The 22,558-nt window shown below is 39.1% G+C and overlaps 1 protein-coding gene across 5 annotated transcripts in view; it reads left to right on the plus strand.

Moving 5' to 3' along the window:
• The window catches only part of LOC107509365, a 951,183-nt gene that overhangs the window by 433,337 nt on the left and 495,288 nt on the right, over positions 1-22,558 (plus strand). The window contains exon 1 of one of the 5 annotated variants that reach the window (XM_036232011.1): positions 15,490-16,256. The exons of the other annotated variants lie outside the window; for them this stretch is intronic. The gene's annotated coding sequence lies outside the window, so the exon portion shown is untranslated. Of the gene's footprint in view, positions 1-15,489; positions 16,257-22,558 lie in introns of those variants that run through there. 5 annotated transcript variants of the gene reach the window in all.

The raw sequence follows: 22,558 nt of genomic DNA on the forward strand, positions 1-22,558 counted from the left end.
GGGCCATGGCTTTCCCTTTTAACCTTCTGGTTTTGTTTCTAACAGCGACAATAAAGCACCAGATAATTACCACCCAAAGCCACACGGAGGCTTGAATGTTAAGTACCGCGTGTTACGATAATGATAAAATCTTTTGTGGGTATCAGTATTTTTTGACTACCTCAGGGGTCCATAAATATATGTGACCTTGATACTTCTCTGAAAAAAAAACAAAACAAAACAAAACAAAAAACATCGCAGTTGTTGGTGTTAGTGTTAAGGGAAGAAGCAGAGATTTTGCGAAACTGGGTCTCCACCCTCTGAGCTACTTTTTGCATCTATTAAATGATAACACTCACCTCATGGGATTGTGGTGAATCCTGATGATATAACACATGTGAAGTATCTGGTACTCAATAAACAAGAGTTATTGTTATAATCATTATTCGCAGAGAATTTAACACGAGGGATGTGTGTGTGGGGCGGGACGGACAGATGATTCCCATAAGCACGAAAGACATAGAGCCGCTATGGGTGAGACTTGGCTGAACAGGTGGTAACATCGTGCTGATCAGCAGAAGGATCTCAGTCCTAGCACACACTCGGGAACAGGTCCGTAAGCCGCGAGCAAGCTGGCCTCGTGCATCGCACGTGAGGAGTGGCACCGTGCCCCCCCCCCCACCACGCGGTGTCTAAGGCAGGGGTCTTTCCCAATACATCTGCCCGCGGACTCCTTCGGGAGTCTGCTGAAACCTATGAACCCGTCTCAGAAGAAATAATTCTGAACGAGTAATATACAACACATGTTAAAATGCAAGCATTAAAATGTTAGAAAGACAGACTCATGATACCATGATATATGCGTTTCCTTTTTTAAGGAAATAAGAAGATCTTTGGCAGACCCATTACGCCGAAGGCGAGTGGGGCGTACCTGGTATTTTGAGATATCTGTGACATGCGGAATGTGGTGTGAACAGACCCGTGATATCGCTCCCCGATAAACCGCAAGTGGTGTTACCCACATCTGTAATGAAAGGGAAAGCTACATTTCAGCTACAAACTGGTGAAAATTAAGATGCAGTTTTTATTCATCCAGTTTCATGGACCGGTTGCTCTCGAACCCCATATGAAGAAGAATGGGGCTAGAATCCAAGTTAAGAGCCCCTATTCTAAAACCTAGAAACTTCTTTTCCTATCATCAGCTTAGTACACTGTGTGTTTCCGTAATCATGCCCCCCATTTGCCCTTCAGTACATACCCTCCTGTCTTTTATGGTTTCTAAAGAGCTTTACAGTCCAAGACTTCGAAATTTTCACGGATACTTAAATCGTTTCTCCTACCTAGACACAGACTGATACCATAATCATTATGGTGTTTCTGTTTCTAGTGGATTGGAATATTTTGGTGTAAATGTCAGAATTTAATGATAGTAAAGTTCGAAGTTAGATGCAAGAGAATTTACACTAAATTATCATATTATTTTAATAGATGAAATACTTTAAGAACAGTCATAAAATAGGAAATGTCTTAAGCCTTGGGAAACATCTATCCAATGTGATTAAAGATTAAAATAAACTTCAGACAGGCATGTAGACTGTAGGATACTTAAATCTCCCTAAACCTTAAAGCTTTTTGACATTGACCTATATTCTTAGATAAATGTAATAATTCATTCTCCTTGATATGAAACAATTCTTTACACTGTTAGATTAAAAATTCAGTGTGTGTGTGTGTGTGTGTGAGAGAGAGAGAGAGAGAGAGAGTGTTTGTGTGTGTGTGTGTGTGTGTGTGTGTGTGTGTGGATATTTCAAAACCATTTGATACAGACTGTTGCGTATCTGTAAAAGAAAACACAATTGGATTAGGAAGCCATTGTAAAGACAGGATGCAGGTCTAACTCAATGCTTTTCGGTATTTACAAATGTTTTGCATGTTATTGATGCCCCATGAGAGTAACTTGTCCAGAAGAATAGTGTTAAAATAAAATCTTCTTCATTCCCTACATATCTTAGTGCCGGCTGAGAAAGAACTCAGGATGGGAGTCCACTATATGTGACCTTTTATAAACAGACAGACATAGTGTGGCTCTTCATTGGTTGTTTATATTTGCAGCTCTAAAAGATTAATTGATTGTTCAATAAATTATCACTTTACAGATCAGGTTAGTCTCTTAAACAAACCACCAATCACCTTGTTAACATGTAGATATAAATTAATTGTTTTCAATAAGATGAACATTATCCCCCTATGTAGGTGTGGCAATTAGATTATTGATTTTAGGTAAATGTCTAGTTAATTATGCAATAGGCTTCATTTCTTCCGTTAATTAAGCTACTGCTCTTTTAAATCAATAAACTATAGCCTCAGGAGAAATGAGAAGTTTCCCATTAGAAAGGTCCAACGACTTCCTCTCACATGGGGCAGAATACGGGGACCTTTCTTCCTTCAAAATAAAGAGTCCAATGAGGAGGAACTTTTGAGTGCATCGTATTTACAGTTCATTCATCATCCATTTCTGGAATCCAGATCAAATGGAAATCTCGATAGAGCTATTACTTGAAGGGAAACCACCTCCCTCTTTTTTGTAAAATTCTACCTAAAAAGAAAAATTCAACGATCTCTACCTAAGATCCAGCTCCTCCCAAAATGGCGGCATGTCATGTAGGTGTTACCTATTAGCCTGATGTACAGGGAGAAAGAATGGCCCTGGGAACAGAGCCTCAGTACAACTCACGGTATTCTCACCCGTGTGCCTCCCCATGCTTCTTTAGTTTTGAGCAAAGACTAATACGTGAATGCTGACTTTTGTCCTACTGTAATTGGGAATAGTTTCTTTTTTATTCGATGTGTGTGGGATGGGTTGCTTTGCCTGGATACCTGGAATCTGAACTTGACTCTGCCATTTACTCTAATTTCATAACTCAGTGAGGCTTCTAACTTATGGATTGATACCAAATTTCGCTTTGTCTACTCTGGCTTTCATGTCAAAGTCTCACACACATCTTCTCTGGCAAATCTGATTATGGTTTGCACATAGTAGAGGCACAATATTAGTCAAACGAGTGAATGGAAAGGTGGGCGCCATATAACTTATTTGGGAAAAGCTCTGGGTAAATTCTATGCCGGAAAGTCATTATCTCTTAGGCAATCATGAACTGATTCTTTTATACTCTTAGGCATTGACCTAAGGGTAGCCCACAGAAATAATAATTACAGTGATCATTATTATATTTATTGAGTGCTTACTACGTTCCAGACATTGTTCTAAGATCAATGACATGCATTATCTTATTTAACAATAGCACTCACAGGAACACTTTTCAACACATATTTTATTAACCTTATTTTCTAGGTGGAGAAACTGAGGCATAGAATCCAATGTCACATAGTAACTAAGCAGTGAAACTAGGATTCAAACCCAGGGAATATGCCTGCAGAATCTGTACTTTAAACCATCCAGGAACCAACGGTCACTCAGTAGACAAAGTAAACAGAGCCCAAGGATCAATAGTGTGTCCGACTGGTTCAGCTGACCTGAAATATCTTTGGTAAAAATAAACGGTTAATATTTAATAAGAACGTATTTGATCTACTCAGTTCCGCAGCGAGCGTGCAGCCTGCCATTTTTATCGCTCGAGAAGGGCTCAGCATCCTGGGAAGCAGAGAAGGTGCTGAACGCAACACTCGTGTGTTGCCCGTCAGCCTCCCTCTTCCTGCTGACGATGCTAGAGCTAGACATGAGCAACGGATAAAAGAGAAGTTCTTTTTCTCCTGACCGAGTGACTTGCTCACAGCAAAGAAGCAGCTGCAGAGCAAATACACATCATGCCTTCGTTCGAATATCCCCCGATTAGATCCCCGTAGTGGGACGTAGTCCTACTGACCACAGAATGACTTTCGCTGCTTCCTCGGAACCAGGATATTTCCTTTTATGGTAAAACGTATAATTAGCCGAAGAAACCGTAGTCGTTAAAAATAATCCCCATACGAGAAACCTGGTAAAAGTTATGCTGGCGTTTGCACGAGGCCTGTTATACATAATTTTCTGAAGCTGTTTTCAATCATGCAAATGATTTTTTCCTTTGCAATATGCTAATGCAATCTGATTTATTTCAGTTGTAAAAGTTAATTACAATGTGTTTGTGAGTCCCTAAAGATGATGTATTAAATGTTTATAACCAGGATTATTAAAATGTCCTGTCTCGATTACAGAGCTTCTCTTTCACACACTAGAACTAATTGTAGCCTTAAATCACAACAACCTCACCGTTAAAATTAACACAAGGGCAACATTGCATAATTTTAATTAATTTTAATTTGGCCAAAGCAAATTAATTTTTGTTTTCTAGAAGGACAGCTAAACTCTTTTGTAGCCTGCTTCCGCCGAACGGGGAGTCCTTAGACCTCTTTCCTTCCTAATGCTTCCGTGCCTCTGAGGGTGGTACCAGGGGATGGCATCCTCCTCGTTTACGTTTCTGTTCCAATTTGCATGTTTGGTTCTCTTCACTCCTCTTTGCATTTCAGTAAGGAAAAGAAGGCAGAGTGGAACGTATACGGTCCTGCCATCAGAAGGACACATTTTTCACTGTTCTATTTCAGAACCATCTTAACTCGGGTCTTTGCAGCTAGTGACGCTCAGAGCCCAGGAGATGCATCCTCTGAGACTGCGGTCTTTAGCACCCATTAGAAAGCTGCCAACGCCTTCTTTCAAGGTCTGCAAAACAATTTTCCAAGCAATGCCTTCTTAGAAGGCATCCTATCTAGATCCTTCTGTCCTTCTCCCGGTGCTTAGCCTGTGCCAGAATTGATTATTTCATATGACTAGTTAATACTAAACCTTCTCTTGTTATATTAGGCTATGCTGGACTTAAAAAAATAGTAACAAACAGGCTATGATTCTGTTTATTCCTAAAACTGGTACGTTCTTTCCTGGAAAGCTTCACTTCCAGACCCGGTTTCTCTGGATAGCATGGCTGTTCTCTGTATTCAGATGAGAGTTGCTTTAAGATTAGGGACACCTATGACAAAGAACCTTGAATGTACATCTTAGAAAGTCAGCATGGTCCCCTGAAATCTAGAAAATCAGCGATAAATACTATATAGAATTCCAGTGTTTTATCTTACTGATTGTGAGTTCTGAAAGTTTGGAAGAACTGGATAAATTATATCTTATCTCAATTTTCATGTAGATGTTTGGAGAGGATGTGAGTATATATACATACAGACAGACAGACAGACAGACAGACACATATATGTGTAAATTTATTTACTGATCATTTGAATCTTAACCTGCCAACTCATACTTCTAGGCATTCCTTACACACTTGATAAACTAAACTCCTAGAAACAATCTTATTTTATGGTCCACAAGTGGCAATCATAGCCAAAATAAATAATGAATTTAACATCAAAAAGTTAATTTGCACCATAGAGTGAAAGTCTAAACGTATTAAATAAACCTTTGTCCTACCCGGTACGTTGTCTCCGAGAGTGGAAGTGGATGCCGTTACTAATTACATGAGAACATTTTGCATCAGAGGGTGAGATCTCTCTTCCTTGTTTTAACAATGGGTTTCTCGCAAACACATCCAAAGGTCCAAACCCAAGTATGGCTGAGTAGTTGGGGTATGGATATTTGATTGAATTAGCGCTATAGAGGTTTGCCTTCAGCTGAATAAGGCGCAAGGTACTTGGGTTAAGCTTTGGGTCCAGTTAAATCGGTATGAAGCAAAGCGGAGAGTCATAGAGAGGCCCATTTCAGCCTGTGTTGTGAATGTATTTAGTTCATAAAAAAGGTGTATAATTCTGTCAAGGATCAGGTCATAAGCATATCTGACTGGTTTCATTTGTTTTGTTGCCGATCGAAGAACACCTATATGTAAAAATTAAATTCTGTTCATAAATTAATGAAATGGAATTTACAGTGCTTGCTCAGTTAAAAAAAAATAGTCATATGACGAAAATTATCTTATTGGCAACCTACAAATAATAAGTACAAAAAATTTTCAGTTTAAATTCAATAAATTTTAAGACAAATCTAACAGAAAATACATAATCTTTAATAATAGATTATTTTTACAATTGTCAATTTTTCAATTAATGAATTTCATTTTTATCTTGAGTTGAATGTATACTGATAACAGCAAAAAAAAGTATACTTCATTATTTTAATTGCCTTATAAGTGAATATTTGCACAGAACTTTGGAGCCTTTTGTATGTCTAACTGTTCCTGGAATTAAATCAGTGAGTGTGAAAAGGGAAGATTTGTATTGATGATCTTGGTATTTGTACTTGAATGTCTCTCACGCTTATGAACTCTCTGAGGGCAGGAAAATTATTTTATTCGTCTTTGCATCTCCAAGTTCTTAGCATAATTCTACGTACATATTAGATATTCAACACACTAATGTGATCAGAAATGACAGAGGAGATTTGGTACAGAATTAGACCAGTCACACTTTCACTTTAAAACAAGCAAATGGAAAAAATAAAATGAAATCTTAGAGCCTTAATCAAATCCCTAAAAACTCTTACTTTATCGTTGAGGAAGTTTCTCTTAAATGAAAGGAAATTCAGTCAGTGAGAGAATGAGCAAGAGTAATTGATGTTCGGGCTCAAAATAAAGCCTCAGGAAAAAAAAAATTATCTTTTTTTTTTTTTTTTTTGCTACTGACTCCTTGCTTAGTATCATTGTGTTCAGAGTTTATATTACATAATTTCAATTAAAAAATTTTTTTGAGGCTTGCTTTATGATATACTGAATAAACAAATTTTGTCAGAATTTTGACAAAATCTTCAGTAATGTAATTTAAACTATATTTTTACTGATTTTTTTGTTGCCGCTTGCTTCTGTTGTCAATTACTAAGAAAAATGTATTAAATTTAGTTACTATAATTCTGGATTTTTGGATTTTTCATTGTTGTACTGATAGCCTTGTTTTAGATTGCTATGTCATCCCAATTTAATTCACTGATACTTTTATTACCTCATTTATACTTTCCTGTGACTCTATTTTGTCTGGGTTTAATAATATAACATTATAATTTTTTTAGTGCTTGCATGGTGCAACTTTTTTGTCACCCTTTTACTTCAAATATTTCAGTATCTTTGTTCTTTAGATGTGTCCTGTGTACAACACAGAATTTGCTTTTGAGTTTTTCGGGTGGTTCAAGAATCTTTGTATTTTAATTGAAAAATTTAGTCAATTTACATTTAATATAATTTCTGCTACTCACTAATTCCATGTTCCTTTTTCTCTACTCCTCTGTCTTTATTTTGATTGCTTTTTATTAATTCAAGTCTCTCTGTTAGCTTGGAAATTATATCTTTTACCATTTTATTAACAGATGCCATGGATATCACACTGTGGTTGCTTGACTTTTATGAATAAAATATTATTTCTGTTACCCCTTATGGAGAAATGCAAGGAATTTTGAATATTTTATCTTTATCTTTCCTTTCTCCAAATTTTTAGAATACTCCTTTTGTGTATTTTAATAATTACTATTACAAAACCCGAGATATTATTTTTATTATTTAATATCCTATAATCATTTATATTTGCTTACATACTTACCATTTTGCTGTTGCTTTTTGTTTCTTTCTACACCTCTGAAGTTTCATCTGTAGTCTTTTTCCTGCATGAAGCATATCCTATGTTTTTTATTTTATACATATTATCCTATTATACTACTATTATAGTAAATATTGTACTAGTATCTTAGACTATATTATCTCTCCTGAGTATTGAAAATTCTCATCTATTATTTCTTCAGTTATTTATTTTTTTCCTGACTCATTTTCTCTTCTTTTTTTTCTGGGATTTTTAACTCACGTATTTTTAAACTATTTTTAATATATCTTCTAACATTTTACTCTCACTTATTTTTCACCTTTTTATTTCTTTGTTCTTAATGCTACATGTGTTCTAAACTAACATCCAGTCTACAAGTTTTTTTTTAGCTGTTTCCAATCATCTGTTAAACTGATAAATTATGTTATTAATCTAACTCACAATTTTCATTTTGTTCTGTTTATAATTTTTAGCTCTTTGCCTATATTTTCCAGTATGTTTTTATTTCCTCCTTAAACATAGTGCATATAATTATTTTGAAACTTATACAACATAATGTCAGTACCTGGAACACAGGGAACTTTTTTTTATTGTCTCTTGTTTTCGCTGTTGTTTTCCTCATACGGCATCATTCTGTCCTGTACCCGTTCAATTTTCATTGCATACCAGATATTTAATAGTGTCCTGGGCTCTCAACTTAAATTTTGCAGTTGAAAGAGTCTCCTGCCCCTAATTATTCCAGGATGGACCATAACCCAAGCAGACCTAACCACAATCTTTCCAAAGTGTTTTTTTCCTCCTAAGTATTATTAAGGAAGACCTCTTGTTTTCCTAACAGTGTAGGTTTATTACTGTGGAATTTTGTGCCAGTGTTCTTAAAGCTGTCTTGTCACCACAGCCAGAGATCCTATCTGAGAAATCAGGCAAGAATAATTAATCAAGGTCAAGAAATAAGAGAGAAATACAGTCTTGATTTTATCCTGTTAAATGAGAGCTCGAGAGCCATATCTGTATCAACCATTCCCGTCCCCCATTTGCATGGCTCAATAAATCCCCTTTATTGGTTTAGATACTTTTAAATTGAGTTTTTGTAACTTTTAATTGAAAAATTTTTTTCGCTAATTTGTTGAGTTAATTCAGGCACAGGAGGAGGTTTGGTTGGTTGTAAAAAGAGCCAAAGAAGTTTGACGTAAAGCAGGAAGACAGAAGGCTATTAATATGAAAATAAAAAATGGTAAAATTCTGAGCCAATGGCAATGGAAAGGAGGAAGAAATGACCTATGAATTGGATGTAGATAGATAGATAGATAGATAGATAGATAGATAGATAGATAGATAATATACAGGTATACAGATATATAGATATATTACTATTAAGAATAAAGAGTTGATATGTTAGACACGAAAACTTTCTAGTGATACTTTATCCATTATGGCATCTCCAGAAGTTAAAGAAAGCCAATTCTTGTGACTTTCATGTACTTACTTAAAATCCAACTGTGTACAAATGCTAGTATCTGAACTCAAAAGATTTCGCCTCTGGACAGATTACTTATTTTAGTCATTTTAGTTGTACCTCTTCACATCACTCTATCTGTGTGATGAAATATGTGTGTCGCCCACAAAACAAAGACACTTTCGATTCGGTTCCCATTGGATACGGCAATTCCATTTATCTTCGTCTCTGTAAGCGATGGTATAAATATAATTTGCATTGTTTCACACAAACTATTTCAGTTTTCAAAAATGCAATCAGTCGCCTTCCTCTCCAGTTTACGGTACGTGTGACCAGGGAGACCTTTCCAAAGTAAGGTCGTAAAAGTGCTTTAGATAATAGATAAGGGCTGTTCTGTCCGACTTGGAATGAATGCTAGGAGGAGACGACGGACATCTTGCTGGAGTCTAATGTTTCTAGATAAACATTTCTGGTCGTGGATGATTTTAAAACACATATCTGCTTTCCTGTGTTTCTTCTATTCGCCCTTATTGTTGAATCCAACTCTAAAATTGGAATTTGTGGCAGACTTGGGACTTTTTCTCCTGGAAGGGTTATCAAGGCCATAATATGCCGTTTTCCTCTTTCCAGAGCCTTAATTGTACTAGTAATCTCACAATTTACTTTGAATTGTGAGAAATAGAGGGCAAAAAGCAACGAGAAGAGCAAGTCGGGTTGTGAAACATGTAATTGTTAAGTCATAACTGGAACATTTCTCATCGGAAAATTTCTTTCCCGGCTATGGGAAAAAAAATAAAGATCGCTTAGAAAAATCAGAAGGAATGAGACACTTTCTCCCTCCGTCCTCTCACATGTTTGCGGAGAAGTCCCACGTCAAGATGAATCATCCAACAGGAATTCACACATAACATACGATGAGGGAGCTACAGGCCACAAAATGCCAGATGCAAATGCTGCAGTTATAACACATTTCCTAAAAGACGACTTAAAGTCGGCCCCATCCCACTCACTCTTTCCAAATCCTGGTTTGTGTCTCGTCACCTCCACGGTAAACACAGCAGCAGCATTCGTAGAGATAAACAGAGAGATGTGCGGGGCCAAAGTCAGCAGACCGGTTGGGAAAAGAAACGACAGAGAAAGCCTGTGCGCCTGAAGCCAAGAATGAAACCTTACGATCATGCACACAGAGATGTGGGAAGATGCCTCAAATCTTGTTAAAGTGAGTTAAGTTCAGACATAATTCTATCAACACTGATGCTGAGAGAGTTCCAACGTCGCGAGGCTGATTGTACTATGTGTTTCGTCAATGGTTACGCTATCTAGGCTGGAGGGAAAATCTAAAAGTTACATCTGGCAAGAATATAGCAAATCCCCGGGAGGTCTGTATAAAGGTATCCATTTAACTAGCAGGTGTCTCCACATTCGCATTCAGTAACGCTTAACTCTAAGTGTTTTATGCTCAGAGAACATGCATGTAGATTCCATTATATATTATACGTTGTTGACTGCTTGGTAATTGTTTCATTTTTAGACATGTTTTTCTTATTACAAATGTGATGAAAGTATAGATTTGAAAATTTAGAAAATGCAAATGCACACACACACACACGCACGCATGCACACACTCACAATAAAATACGAGGGTTACCCCAATGGTATGATTCATTTCTGTTAAGCCAATCGATTTGTGGTTTTTAAGAATAGAATCGGATGCATTATTGCAATATCCAAACTCAAATTATTTTAAAATACTTTGAGGAGGAGGGTAGCCAAATGAAGTAATAAATGTGAATCAAGCTCTAAAAAGAGGGAGAAAGAAGGATGTATCTTCAAAAGAAATTATCTGTTAAATGGAAGAAAGATAGTAGAAAGATTACAACGAGCCAGAAAGACTTTGAGTTGTATATAATTATATTATTTAACTCCTCATGAGAGTTTTAATAAATCTAGCATTTCCTTTTATCTGAATTTATTTGTATCTTACATATTTCGAACTTTTTTTACTTTATTCAGCCAGTTTTCACCCCACTTTTATTTTTTATTTTTATCTTTCAACTTTTCAATTACAGTTGACATACAAGATTATATTAGTTTCAGGTGTACATATTGAGAGCGTGTTGTTTGAACTCGACACTTGAAAGCCTTCAATTAAAGCCTACACTGTATGTGGAAAAAAATGCATTTGAAAGATAACATAAATGATCAAACGCGAGTAACCGAATTTGACTGCGTCGTGGGGCGCATTGTGTTAATTGGTATGAGCTGGAGTGGGAGAGGTGGAGGCAGTGTTTGCATCAAGGGGGCCTCATGTACCATGCTGACAGCTAGGAGCATGACATTGATGGTGACGGAGAGTTGTAGGAGGGATTCAAGCAGAGGAGGGGCACGAATGCCTTTGCGTTTTCAGAAGCACACCTTGAGTGCCAAGTGAATCCTGCGCTAGAATGATGGACCTAGTTCAGAGAGATAAGTTGTAATAGTGCAGAACCCCCTTCCTCCACCATGCACAGCACGCATCGAGGACGCAGACCGGCATTTACAGCCGTGGTGGGGCGCACAGCAGGAGGCCAGTTGGAAGGGAAATGCAATGGTGTGGAAGTAAGACTTGGTAAGTGTTGGAAGGTAGAGAGGACAGCGTTGGGGCCCAGGACCTCAGGCAATGGCCCGGCTCTGGCTTCATAGCCTCAAACATAGCCCTTTCCGATAAATCTTTCAGAGAAAGTAGCCGGGGAGGAAAGATTTCGTGGTAAGAAGATATTTGAATTCAGCCTTGGATGAGATTTTGAGGTACCCATGGGACATCTGGGGACAGTAAGTGGTTTTAAATTTAGAATTGAATTTCTGGACAGTTATGGAATAATAGCTCAAACTTACTCGATGTTAATTATGTTCCAGAAATTCCAAAGTGCTTACATATGTCAATTCATTTAATCCTCACAACAACCAAATTAAACTTATTTTAAGATGATTAAAAAATCAAGTAGAGCGGCTAAGTGGCTTTTCACCACGGTAGCCTGCGTAGACAGGAAAAGAGACATGGGTACAGGAAAAAGGAAAGGAAGAAGAAAGAGCCCAAAGGAACACGAACGGATTTTTTAAAACAGAGACGAAAGATGAGGAATCCGAGGCGAAGAAACAGCAGAAAGCTGGTGTCACACATCTAGGTTGAAAGAAAAGACTCAGCCAAGAGGAGACTGTTTAGGGAAAAGGTCGCTTTCGAAACGCGTGTTCGCGAAGACCGGACGGCGCGGCTCCGAAGGGAGAACGGAAGGCGAGCTTCGTGCGGACAGGGGCAGACGTTCCTCTTTCTTTGGGACCGAAAGTGAAGAGAGACGGGCTCTGTCGGGATGACGGCAGGCAGTTGAAGAGCTCATGCCTGAAACCTGCTTCCCCTCCGAAACGGGAGGTGAGGATACTCGCTCCAAGAGATGCAAGAGGGCCGGGGGGACTTGAAAGGCCTGACTGTGTGCATGTGAATTTTCTCGACCTGCCCTAGCAAAGTACCATGGCCTGGGTGGCCGAAGCGACAGGAACTTATTTTCTCAGAGTTCTGGGGGCCAGAGGTCCGACATCAGCGTGTCGGCGGGGCTGGCTCCTTCCGAGGCCTCTGTCCTCGGTTTGTCGGGGGGCATGTTCTCCCTGTGTATATGCCCATGACCTTCCCTTGGTCTGTGCCTAGATTTCCTTTCTTTAGAAGGACCGGGCCATATTTGATTGCGGCCCACCCTCATGATCCTATTTTAACTCTTCAAAGGCCCTATCTTAAAATACAGTTGCCTTCCGAGCTATAGGAGGGTAGGATGTCAGTCTATAAATGTTGAAGGGACGCAATTCAGGGTGAGATGCTTAGCCTCCGGACTCAGACAGTACAAGTTCAAACACAGCCACTCTCATTCCCTGACCCAGAACAAGTCGTTTAACCTCCATAGACCTCTATTTTCTTGTCTGTACAATGGGAATAGTATTAAGAATTTATATTTCATTTCGGAGGGCTTTGGAGACGCAGTGAGACAATTCACATGAGGCAGGCAGACCACCTTTGGGTTTGCAATAAGTACACAATCCATTTCGGCTATTGTTATTCAAAAGCCTTCTTTAAATGCCACTCACGCATCCATCCGAGCCTCTTATCAGCTTGTACAGTGATCGTCTGTTTGAATCTCTGTCTCTCTTTTGAGCTGTGAGCTCACTTGGGCACCTAAAAAACCCACTACCTACTGCATAGTGGTGCTCAGAAGCAGCTCGCTGAATAAATTAATGAACCTCTGAGAGACTTATTCAGTCCGTGGATGAAAGACACAAGTGACTCATCTATTTCTGTCCACCTCTTCCACCAGGAGTCACTTTTCCCAAGCCTTATTTAAAAGGGGTTTAATTTCTGCAGGAGGACAGTGACAGATTCCCCGGAAATCGCTCATTATTTAAAATCCCTAGATTGATAAACATGAGACTCAGCGATGGCTCTACATTTATCGCTGTACTTCTTTACTATCAAAAAACCGTATTCAGAGACCGTATCAATCTCATGCCACTGTGGAGCCACCGCCACAAAATCATGGGGACCACGACAAGGGTCTGTTTCCCTGGCGTCTGCGGTAATGCTGATGGTTGGCCAGGGGCTGGGCTTCCTTCCGCCTCCGTGTAGCTTGGCCTCTGTCTGGTCTGCTCCATGTGGAATCTTTCTGGGGCCCAGACGGAAGGGGCAGAAATGACATGGAGGAAGCGTTCTTACGGTGCACGGTGGAAATGCAAGCTGCAAACCGATGGCGGAATCCCACTTCGGCCCCCCGCTTGTGTGGAATGGGCCAGCTTGCAAGGAAGGCACGTGGCCGAGTCCAAGGTCAAGGAGTGGGGAAGCCCAGTACAGCCCAGTGTACTCCTGTGAGCCGGACTGTGGACTTACTTAGGAAAGGGTGTGGACCGAGGGAGGGAAGGAGAATTGGGCCTCATATGTCAATCCGTCCCAAGGAACTGGCCCTGGGTGGCTGACTATTCAAGGCTAGATCAGCCGAGAAATATTCGATAACATTTGCTCCGACACAAAACAATAAGTCAATGCATTTGAGGATATTTAAAGTCATAAAGAACTTTGAAGTCAGAAATCACGTAAGGTGGAATGAATTGGGCCTTTCTGTCCTCGAAGCCACATCTGATGTTGGTTTAACCTGCCCCGGACTCAGCATCCCATTGCTCAAAAGCCCGAGCGAGTCCCGTGATCGATACCAACCCTGCTGGTAACATACAGTCACTGTATGAGTAACGTAGATAGTAAATCCACCAACTTTCTTTAGAGCCAAACGGGCTTTCTGAACTAAGGAGACAGACGGCAATTTGAACAAGCTAGACGCTCACCGATAAGGAGGAATTACACGGTGGGAAGGAAGTCGGGCCACGGCCCCAAACAGTGCAGGCTGCAGCATTTCCCGCTGCGTGAGCCCGGGCCTTTCCCAGCCGAGAAGTCAAGGCATTTAGCCCTCTCGGGTCTTCTGGTCTTTAAAATCACGAGCCATATCAAACCTTTCTTTAATACAAATAAATCGCAAAGCATTATTATTTAGCTGACCTAAATTCCGAATGAATACAAATACATGTATTTACAAAAAAAAAAAAAGGATTATAAGTGCAATACAAATAAAAACATTTGTTGTTATCACATGGACACTATATATATACACATATATATATATACACACACATACATATATATATGTATATATCATGGCGAGTAAGGCCTCCTGCCGACAGCGGCTGCACAAAAAAAACACTAGTTCCTTTTGACAGCCTTCCCCTTTAAATCCACAACGGAAAAACTGAAGCAGATGTGCCCTGACCGAAAGCTACATTCTTCTCTCCTAATTATTCAGAGAAAAGGAAATTCCCTTTTTATATATTTATGCCTTTCCAAGTGCAAATTGGCAAAAACATATTCTCAAAACATAAAAAAAAAGAAAAATGCTTTTTTTTTTTGCACTTTGAAAGGCAAAAGACCCATAACTGGACTTCTTCCCTCTGGGGAGATGAATTTGATGGTATCCGTCCCCATTTGTCAGAAATGAATAGATTCCTAGGGAAGCGGCATGGGCAGGCCTCTGGGGAATGAGTGGTCGCTGAGAGGCAGAATTGCCTCTCTCACTCAGAGGACAAGTTAAAGCAGTGACGTATGACCTCCTTTGAACTGGGGCATCCTAATGGCCCTGGGTTCATTGACTTTTTGACAAGATGCCTTAAAGTTACCACAGGGGTCCTGTCTTTTGTGTCGAAGTAAGTGAATAAAAATTATTGGTATTTTGTAAAAGTTCTGAAGAGAGCCAATAACCAGTTCTCCTTTTTTAGCAATAACTGGATGTTTATAAAAGAATTAAAAAAAAAAGTCAAATCAGAACAAAACTATTTTACTGCATACCTGCTCCATTTTAGCCTCTATCTGTTTATTATAAAGCAGGCATTCGCTTCCCTATCTTTAAGTGGGGAATGTGAAATTTGGAGAGGTTAAGCTGGTACGTGCCTGAGCTCAATCACTGGGTGGGTCTAACTAACTCCCGGGACTTAGACCCGGGTCGAGTGAGGGCTTTTCCCCTCCTTGCTCGGCCGTGACCGGTGTTGTGAACGGCACTCCACCCATGCTCGTGACACAAGTAGCGAAATGAAACGAGACGAATTCGCAGGAAAAGAACGACAGTATCTCTCCCTTATTCCAGACTGTCAGATACGGAGGCTCTTTCCGAACGCCCCTTTCTCCTTCCTTGTCATAGGGGATACTTACTGTGCCACTCGGCTCGGAGCCCCGATCGGTGTCATGTGTGAAAAAGACTTCGCGCGGGTCGCGGCATGCAGTAGACAGGTAACAAGAACGATGCTGACGTTGGGGACAGGGATGCCGGTGACGACGATCATGGCACGAATCCTCGTTGGCACAGGAAGGAGTGGCTTCCATAATTTCGAATGGGGAGAAGACTCAACTTTTGGACGGGCTTTTCTACGATGAGTAGACACATTGAGACTATGTAGTGGCAAGCAAGGTTTCCATTAGCTTCTTTTTTTCTGGTCGAATTACCCGGATCATTGTTTCCATCTCCACTTAACGTGCTCCCTGTGCATTGTGGCCTGTGACGCCTAGACCAGCGAGCAACCTCACCAGCAGATGGAGAAATTCAGCCGAGTGGGTCCGCCGCCTCTAAAATCGTACTGGAACCAGCTGGACTGTGCAAGGTTTCCCGCCTCGGGGCTGGCGAGGCTGGATGCTAAGGTAACCTGGATCTCTTACGGGTTTTACGAAGCTCTCGTTTCAGGTGTCACCTGGCTATTTAAAAATTTTCTTTGAATAAAATGTGTACAGGCCTCTACAAATCCATGCCCCAATTTATTTTACGTATGTATATATATATATTTTTTTTTTTTAAGAAAAGAGAGAAAGCAGATGGCTTGAATCATATTTTATAGTTATTTTATTTGAACTTGGAAATATGCACATGGTCATACAATTGTATCTCAACAACTAAAAAATGTATATTAAGCACGATTATATGGAAAGTTACTCAACTCAAATGAATCATTATGCTCCCACACTGGCTTGAACTACCCTAGGCTGTTATTCTGCTACCTGGTAGAAAGTAGCCTCTCTCAAACTTACATTTTAGGCTTTTGTAGTTAAAAAAAGAGATGAGTGATTTCTCCCTCAGAAATCAAATAAATGAAATATTTTATTTTATTTTATTTTTGGTCACAGTGAAATTAGATGACATCTTTTTCTCATTACTCCAAACTAATTTTGTCACTCGTGCTATGAAAGCTGTGGTCGTCCTCACACCAAAGACGACTTTTGTGCCCATGTCAAAACTTACTTGAAATAGAATTTCAGAGTTCCACATTGATCTGCCCACTTGCAAGTCATAAATCAACTGCAAGTTATAACTAAACGATATCGGTATACATAATGACGGCAACACTCAGTTTTTTGGAAGAATTTCCATTCTGTCTTTCACCTGGAACTTAAGTCTATTATCTCAAGGATGCCAGGTTTCAGGCTCTAATAGAAGTTCATGCAAAATGGAAAAATAAAAAGTTATAATTTTATTCAGATTCTATTACTGGGAGTAGCCATCATTTATTGAGTATCTACTATGTGCTGTGCCCCAAACTAAGGGTTTCTGTGTTTCTTCACCGAAGTGTCACGATAAAGTTCAAGGGGAATGCTCACTGTCTCCACTTTACAGATGAGTTAACTTAAGCTCAATCATGAAAACAGTTCATTCAGGATCATCGTTTTGCTGAGACTCAAACCTTAGAGAATCGATCGGACCGCCTAATTTTGTGTGTCCCATTGTCTGTCCGAACCCGGCAAACTAGCTGTCTGAACTACTCTGGCAAGTGTCACAGACAAGAAAAGTTTCACCAAAAATCACACAATCCGGCCAAGCAAGAAATAACTAAAATGGTGTTCCTCTTGATGTTCTGATGATCTGTCCATCAGTTAGGGTTAATTTAAGGCCAGGTTGCATGGTGTGTGCCGCTGATCTCCGTGGAAAGAAGCATAGAGTTTCCGAAGAGTATTAGTGGCGAGTTCAGTTAACCCACAGCAAGATGAGCTGACTTTAAACTGCACTAAAGAGAGATTTCTTATTTCTTAAACCTTTTCTTCCGCTGACTGTTGATACGGTCCCGAGACTTACTTCTTCACTCTATTTTAAGTTAGTTCTCAAATGGACACTAAAGTCATCTTCAATGGACTGTCCCAGTTTTATAGCACGAGCGACAGGAAGGGACCATTTAAGAAAACAGGCCCCTTAAATATGTCTAACAGAAAAGAGAAAGGAACTCAGTCTTAGGTGTGGATGACCTGTCTGCTCCATGCCTCGACTCTTCCGAAGTCTTACCTCTTGAGGCCCCTGACGTAGTTTTGAGTTGTAATTTATCCTTACTGAATCAGCGCACAGTGGCCAACTCCCATCTGATGATTTTAAGAGCAGCTGGCGGGGAATGGTGTGTGGACCTGTCTGTGTGTCCACACGTTTCTAGATAGATTGGCTTCCAAGGAGGTTGACTTCCTGATGACTTGTGGCATCTCACGGCCGTGTAACCAAATTGGAACCTAGGAGGTGTAAAGACCCCATCAAAGCCAGGGCATTTTTATATCTCCCGTTCATCTTTTTCAAATTAGTGGGCCTGAGGGCATCACGCAAAGAAGCGCTCGATTTATTTAAAGAACTTCGCCAGTTGTAGACATTGCACACTTAAAAATTAAACCAGATGATGACTGTCAACTTCAGAACTGGAAGGGTCAAATTTTTTAGTGCAGAAGGGAAAACTCTCCGTGAGAACTGTGCTCATATTTGCCAATGCAAATTGGACAAGCATTCTGAGAGGCTAACGTCTGCACTGTGAATAACCAGGTATGCAAATATACCTGTTTAGCTCTTAGCTCCTATACTTAACCATCAAGTATTTCAGTAAAAAAATGTATGATTTGATCAAGTTAAATAACTTGACCACCTACAGTTAACTGATCTAGTCCCCAAATTTACAGTCCCAAATACAAATTTAGTATCTTCTTGGTGAAGAGAAGGGAGCCATCTATAAGCTCAAGTGTCTAGAAATGTAGTCACATTTTTTGTTCTCTGTTTATCCTATAATGATCGCATGATTTTGGCAAGTAACTTTTCCCTCTTTGAATTGATTTTTTTGATCTGTAAAATGGGTCTAAAATGATACCAATAAGAAGTTATATAATTTAGATTATAGTTCCAACATTGCTAGTGACTCCTTTCATGAGTAGGGATGAATCTTTTAATGATTCTAATACTTTACTCTCCTCATCTGTACAATTGAGGTGGTGGTGGGGTTGGGACTCAGGGACTCAGCGTACACACTTTAGGCTCTGAGGGGAGGATTCAGAAGGTCCTTCAACCCATCACTTGAATCCGGCAGTTCTCTGTCAAGGTTGTGCCTGACTGTGTCTGTATTTTTCCCTGGGGAACAAAAGTCTACTGCTTTTATCAAATTCTCAGAGGAATCAGTGTAGCTCAAAATGCATAGACTCCCTTAACTGAATGTCTCTACAACTTTTTTTTTCCAGTAATAGCATTTGAATACAAAGTAGTAAGATATTCAGATATGGCATTTAAAGGTTTCCACCATTCCTTTCCCATTTTGAAGATGAACTGGTGATTTTTTTTTTTTTTTTGCATTTCTTAATCAAAAGTCATACATACCTAAAGGAACTATGTAAAGACTATCTTGGGGATCTGTATATGTGTATTTTCCAGGAGAACCAATAGCTTTTATTTCATTTTCAAATTCTCAATCATTAAAAGGTCAAGAATCACTGGTTTCATGATTGGAATTTGCCCAAGATATTTCACTAAAAATCAAGTAACATTAAGACAAATCATCCTGACTCTGCTGTTTTGTTTGGCTATTGTAAATGGCAGGCAGATATTCTTTATCTCAGAACTCATTATAAAGTAAGTTGACTAGTTTGGATGCTTATGAAATTGAAATATGTCATTTCCTTCTTTCTTTTCAATACTCCCACTTTCCCTTTCTTCAGGAGTCAAAGCTTTAAGTCAAAGTCTTTAATTCAAATATTTTGAATATGTTTTATACGCTCTCTCCCCCTGAAATAATTATTCTTGCTCCTGAAACTGCTTTGTTGTTGTTGAAAGAAATTAGCATTGACTAATCAACAGCCTTAAAAATCTCCATACTCTTCGGCCAAGTGATTATATTCCTAGGAGTCTATCCTGAGCAAAAATCTAAAATAAAAATAGAAGAAATGTTAAATAGTTTTTCCTGTAAAATAACTTTTGAAATTGAATAACAACATATCAAACTATAAGGTATTAATGAAATAAATTATGATATATTCATATAATGCCATATCATGCAGCAATTAAAATGAAACACATTTAAGGGCTTGTATTGTGAGAGTGAAAAAATTAGGAAACATCATTTTATACCCTGTCCAAGAAAAGCTAATATTAGTGGTTCTCATCAATATACTGGAATGAAGGATAATTTATTATCTCTCTTATAATTTTCTTTTTTTTACAATGATAATATATCACTATAAATACATTTATAAGATTTTTCTTGCACCTTTACAATGCTAATTGATCACAGTTCTACAATGATAATGTAATATTATGCACATTATGTCAATCTGTACATAAATACAGAACTGCATAGGTAAAAATATTTATTTTAGTAACTCTGAACTTCAGTGTTTCTGTCTGTTTAAGTGATTTTAAAATGAAGGATGCATTTTCAAGTAAATTTATAATTGGTCATCCTGGCTAAGTTCTAAGCTTCCTTGATGATACTATTCTCTCTCTCTCTCTCTCTCTCTCTCTCTCTCTCTCTCTCTCTCTCTCTCTATCTCTCTCTCTCTCTCTCTCTCTCTCTCTCTCTCTCTCTCTCTGTCCCCGACTCCTTTCCTCTTTTTTTGTTTCATAGGCAAAATAAATTTCCGCACTGCTTATTTTACTTATGTAGACTTCAAATATTATACACAATTTTAAGTGTATTTCTTTGAAGAGGGGGAAAAAAAACCCATTTACTTAAACTTGTCCCAAGGTAGTTGGAAGGGCAAAAATGCTATAATTTACCTATGTCCATAAATATTACTGGTCTAATTTTGCAGCCTTGTGAGACAGTGGTGGTGTGGTAGATTTAAAAGGAAGGCCACGGTCAAACTCATGACCTCATCCGAGCCATCTTCAAAGTCAAAACCCTTTAAAGTCACTCTTCTTAAACTCCAGCTCTCCTGAATTATCAAGAGTAACTTACTGGTCTTTGAACATCACAGGCTCAAGCTGTGAAATTTTGAAAGCCCTTATTATATGCAGAGTATTTAGGGGGAAATGAAATCCTGCCTTTGTGCTGGTACCATAGAGGCCAATTGAAAAGACATTCCGTGGGTCTAGTTTTTCGTTCCTTTGCAGTTGGTACCTTGTGTTGTCATGGGGGCATTTTCATTTCTCACTGGCTATCCCATGCCATCCTGAGCATTTAGTCCAACACAACTACCAGGATGTTAGTCTTGCTATCACTGAACTAAACAATTTGAGATTTGTTTGGGTTCAGACAGGAGTGGACGACTGGGAGGCATTTTGGTCACGGAGAAAAACGACACATTTCTGAACTGGAATGATAGATTGGAAAGCCCGCAGATATTTGTTTTGGAGGAAAAAACAGAAATACCAACCAGTTGCCACGACTAACTAACAATGAAGCTGATAGGCTGCAACCGGACATGATTTTAAAGACAAACAAATTAAGACGGAGCTGGCGAAGTACCTTAATTAGTTCAGAAGTCGTGGGTGTCATGGCTTCAAGTTTGGTACCCTTTTCCAAGCATCTTTCTGCCTCTCCAAAGTGAGAAAAGTTAACAGAGCCTTCCCATTAAAATACGAAAAATCCGTGTTCTAATGCTGACACTACAAACTATTCAGTGTTGAAAAGTATTCTGTAAGAGTCAACCAAAGGACATTAAGTAAGATTCTGAGAAACACTAGCCTGAAGTTTCTGTCTCCTCAAGAAGTACTAAAACCATGCATGACCTGTGATGTGTCTGCTACAATTCTATTGGTTCATCCTGGAGGATAACTTTGGTAATGCAGCGACATATTCTAACTACTCACTCAATCATGCGATAGTATTTATTCAATCTTACTAGATGATAAGCATTCCTGGCCATGGAAGTATGTTGCTACAAGGTCAAGTCCAAGTTTAGGAAGCAGCGAAGTTTTGGACTAGATGGAAGGTCAGCAAGATAATGGTATTATTGTATCTGTTCATATTGGATGAATGCTCTGTGCTTATTCTAGATTCCGATGATACAGTGGGATCTCTTCATTTTTATACCTTAGACATAAAAATGAGTGCAATCAGTGAATTACTGGACTGTATTGGAATGGTGATCATATTCACTGTGAGCCCCTCAAAGGCATATAGAATACCTTTTACCTCTGGGAGCCCGCGGTCCTGCTAAATACTTAGAATCTAGTATGTGCTTAATGGGTGTTTGTCAGATGAATGACTAGGAAGATTGCCACTCAGCTCTTTTGGGAAATGGTGCTGGGCTTTAGGAAATATTGAGCACTTCTGTAGGGACACAGTCGGGGAAGAATCATGCATGAGGCCGATGTCATTGTCATGAGGACAGCATGCTTTCCCTGAGAGGTGAGACATTTAACGACTAACCGTACTGTGAAGCTCAGAAAAAAAAATGCTCATAATCAGTCCACTGCCAGTAGCATCGTTAGATGGCAAGGATTATTTTAGGCAGTAATATTAGAATGCATTTAATGAATATATTATACACGTAGAAAAGCAACACAAGACTATAGCATGTGTATGTTCAGATTCCAAGAGACTAAGCATCATAAAGGTATAGCCTACTGTTTAAAACATCACTCCTTACCTATCAGGCATGCATCCATCTGTATCTGTTGAGAGTCTATGAGTCTATAATGACCCAGAACTGTGCGATATTCTGGGGGTTCGAACAGAACTGAACCAGAGCCACAGGGCCTGCCGTTTTCTCGCTTA

Source organism: Rousettus aegyptiacus, unplaced genomic scaffold (genome assembly GCF_014176215.1).
Source record: "Rousettus aegyptiacus isolate mRouAeg1 unplaced genomic scaffold, mRouAeg1.p scaffold_m13_p_14, whole genome shotgun sequence".
In the NCBI taxonomy this organism is placed as follows: Eukaryota; Metazoa; Chordata; class Mammalia; order Chiroptera; family Pteropodidae; genus Rousettus; species Rousettus aegyptiacus.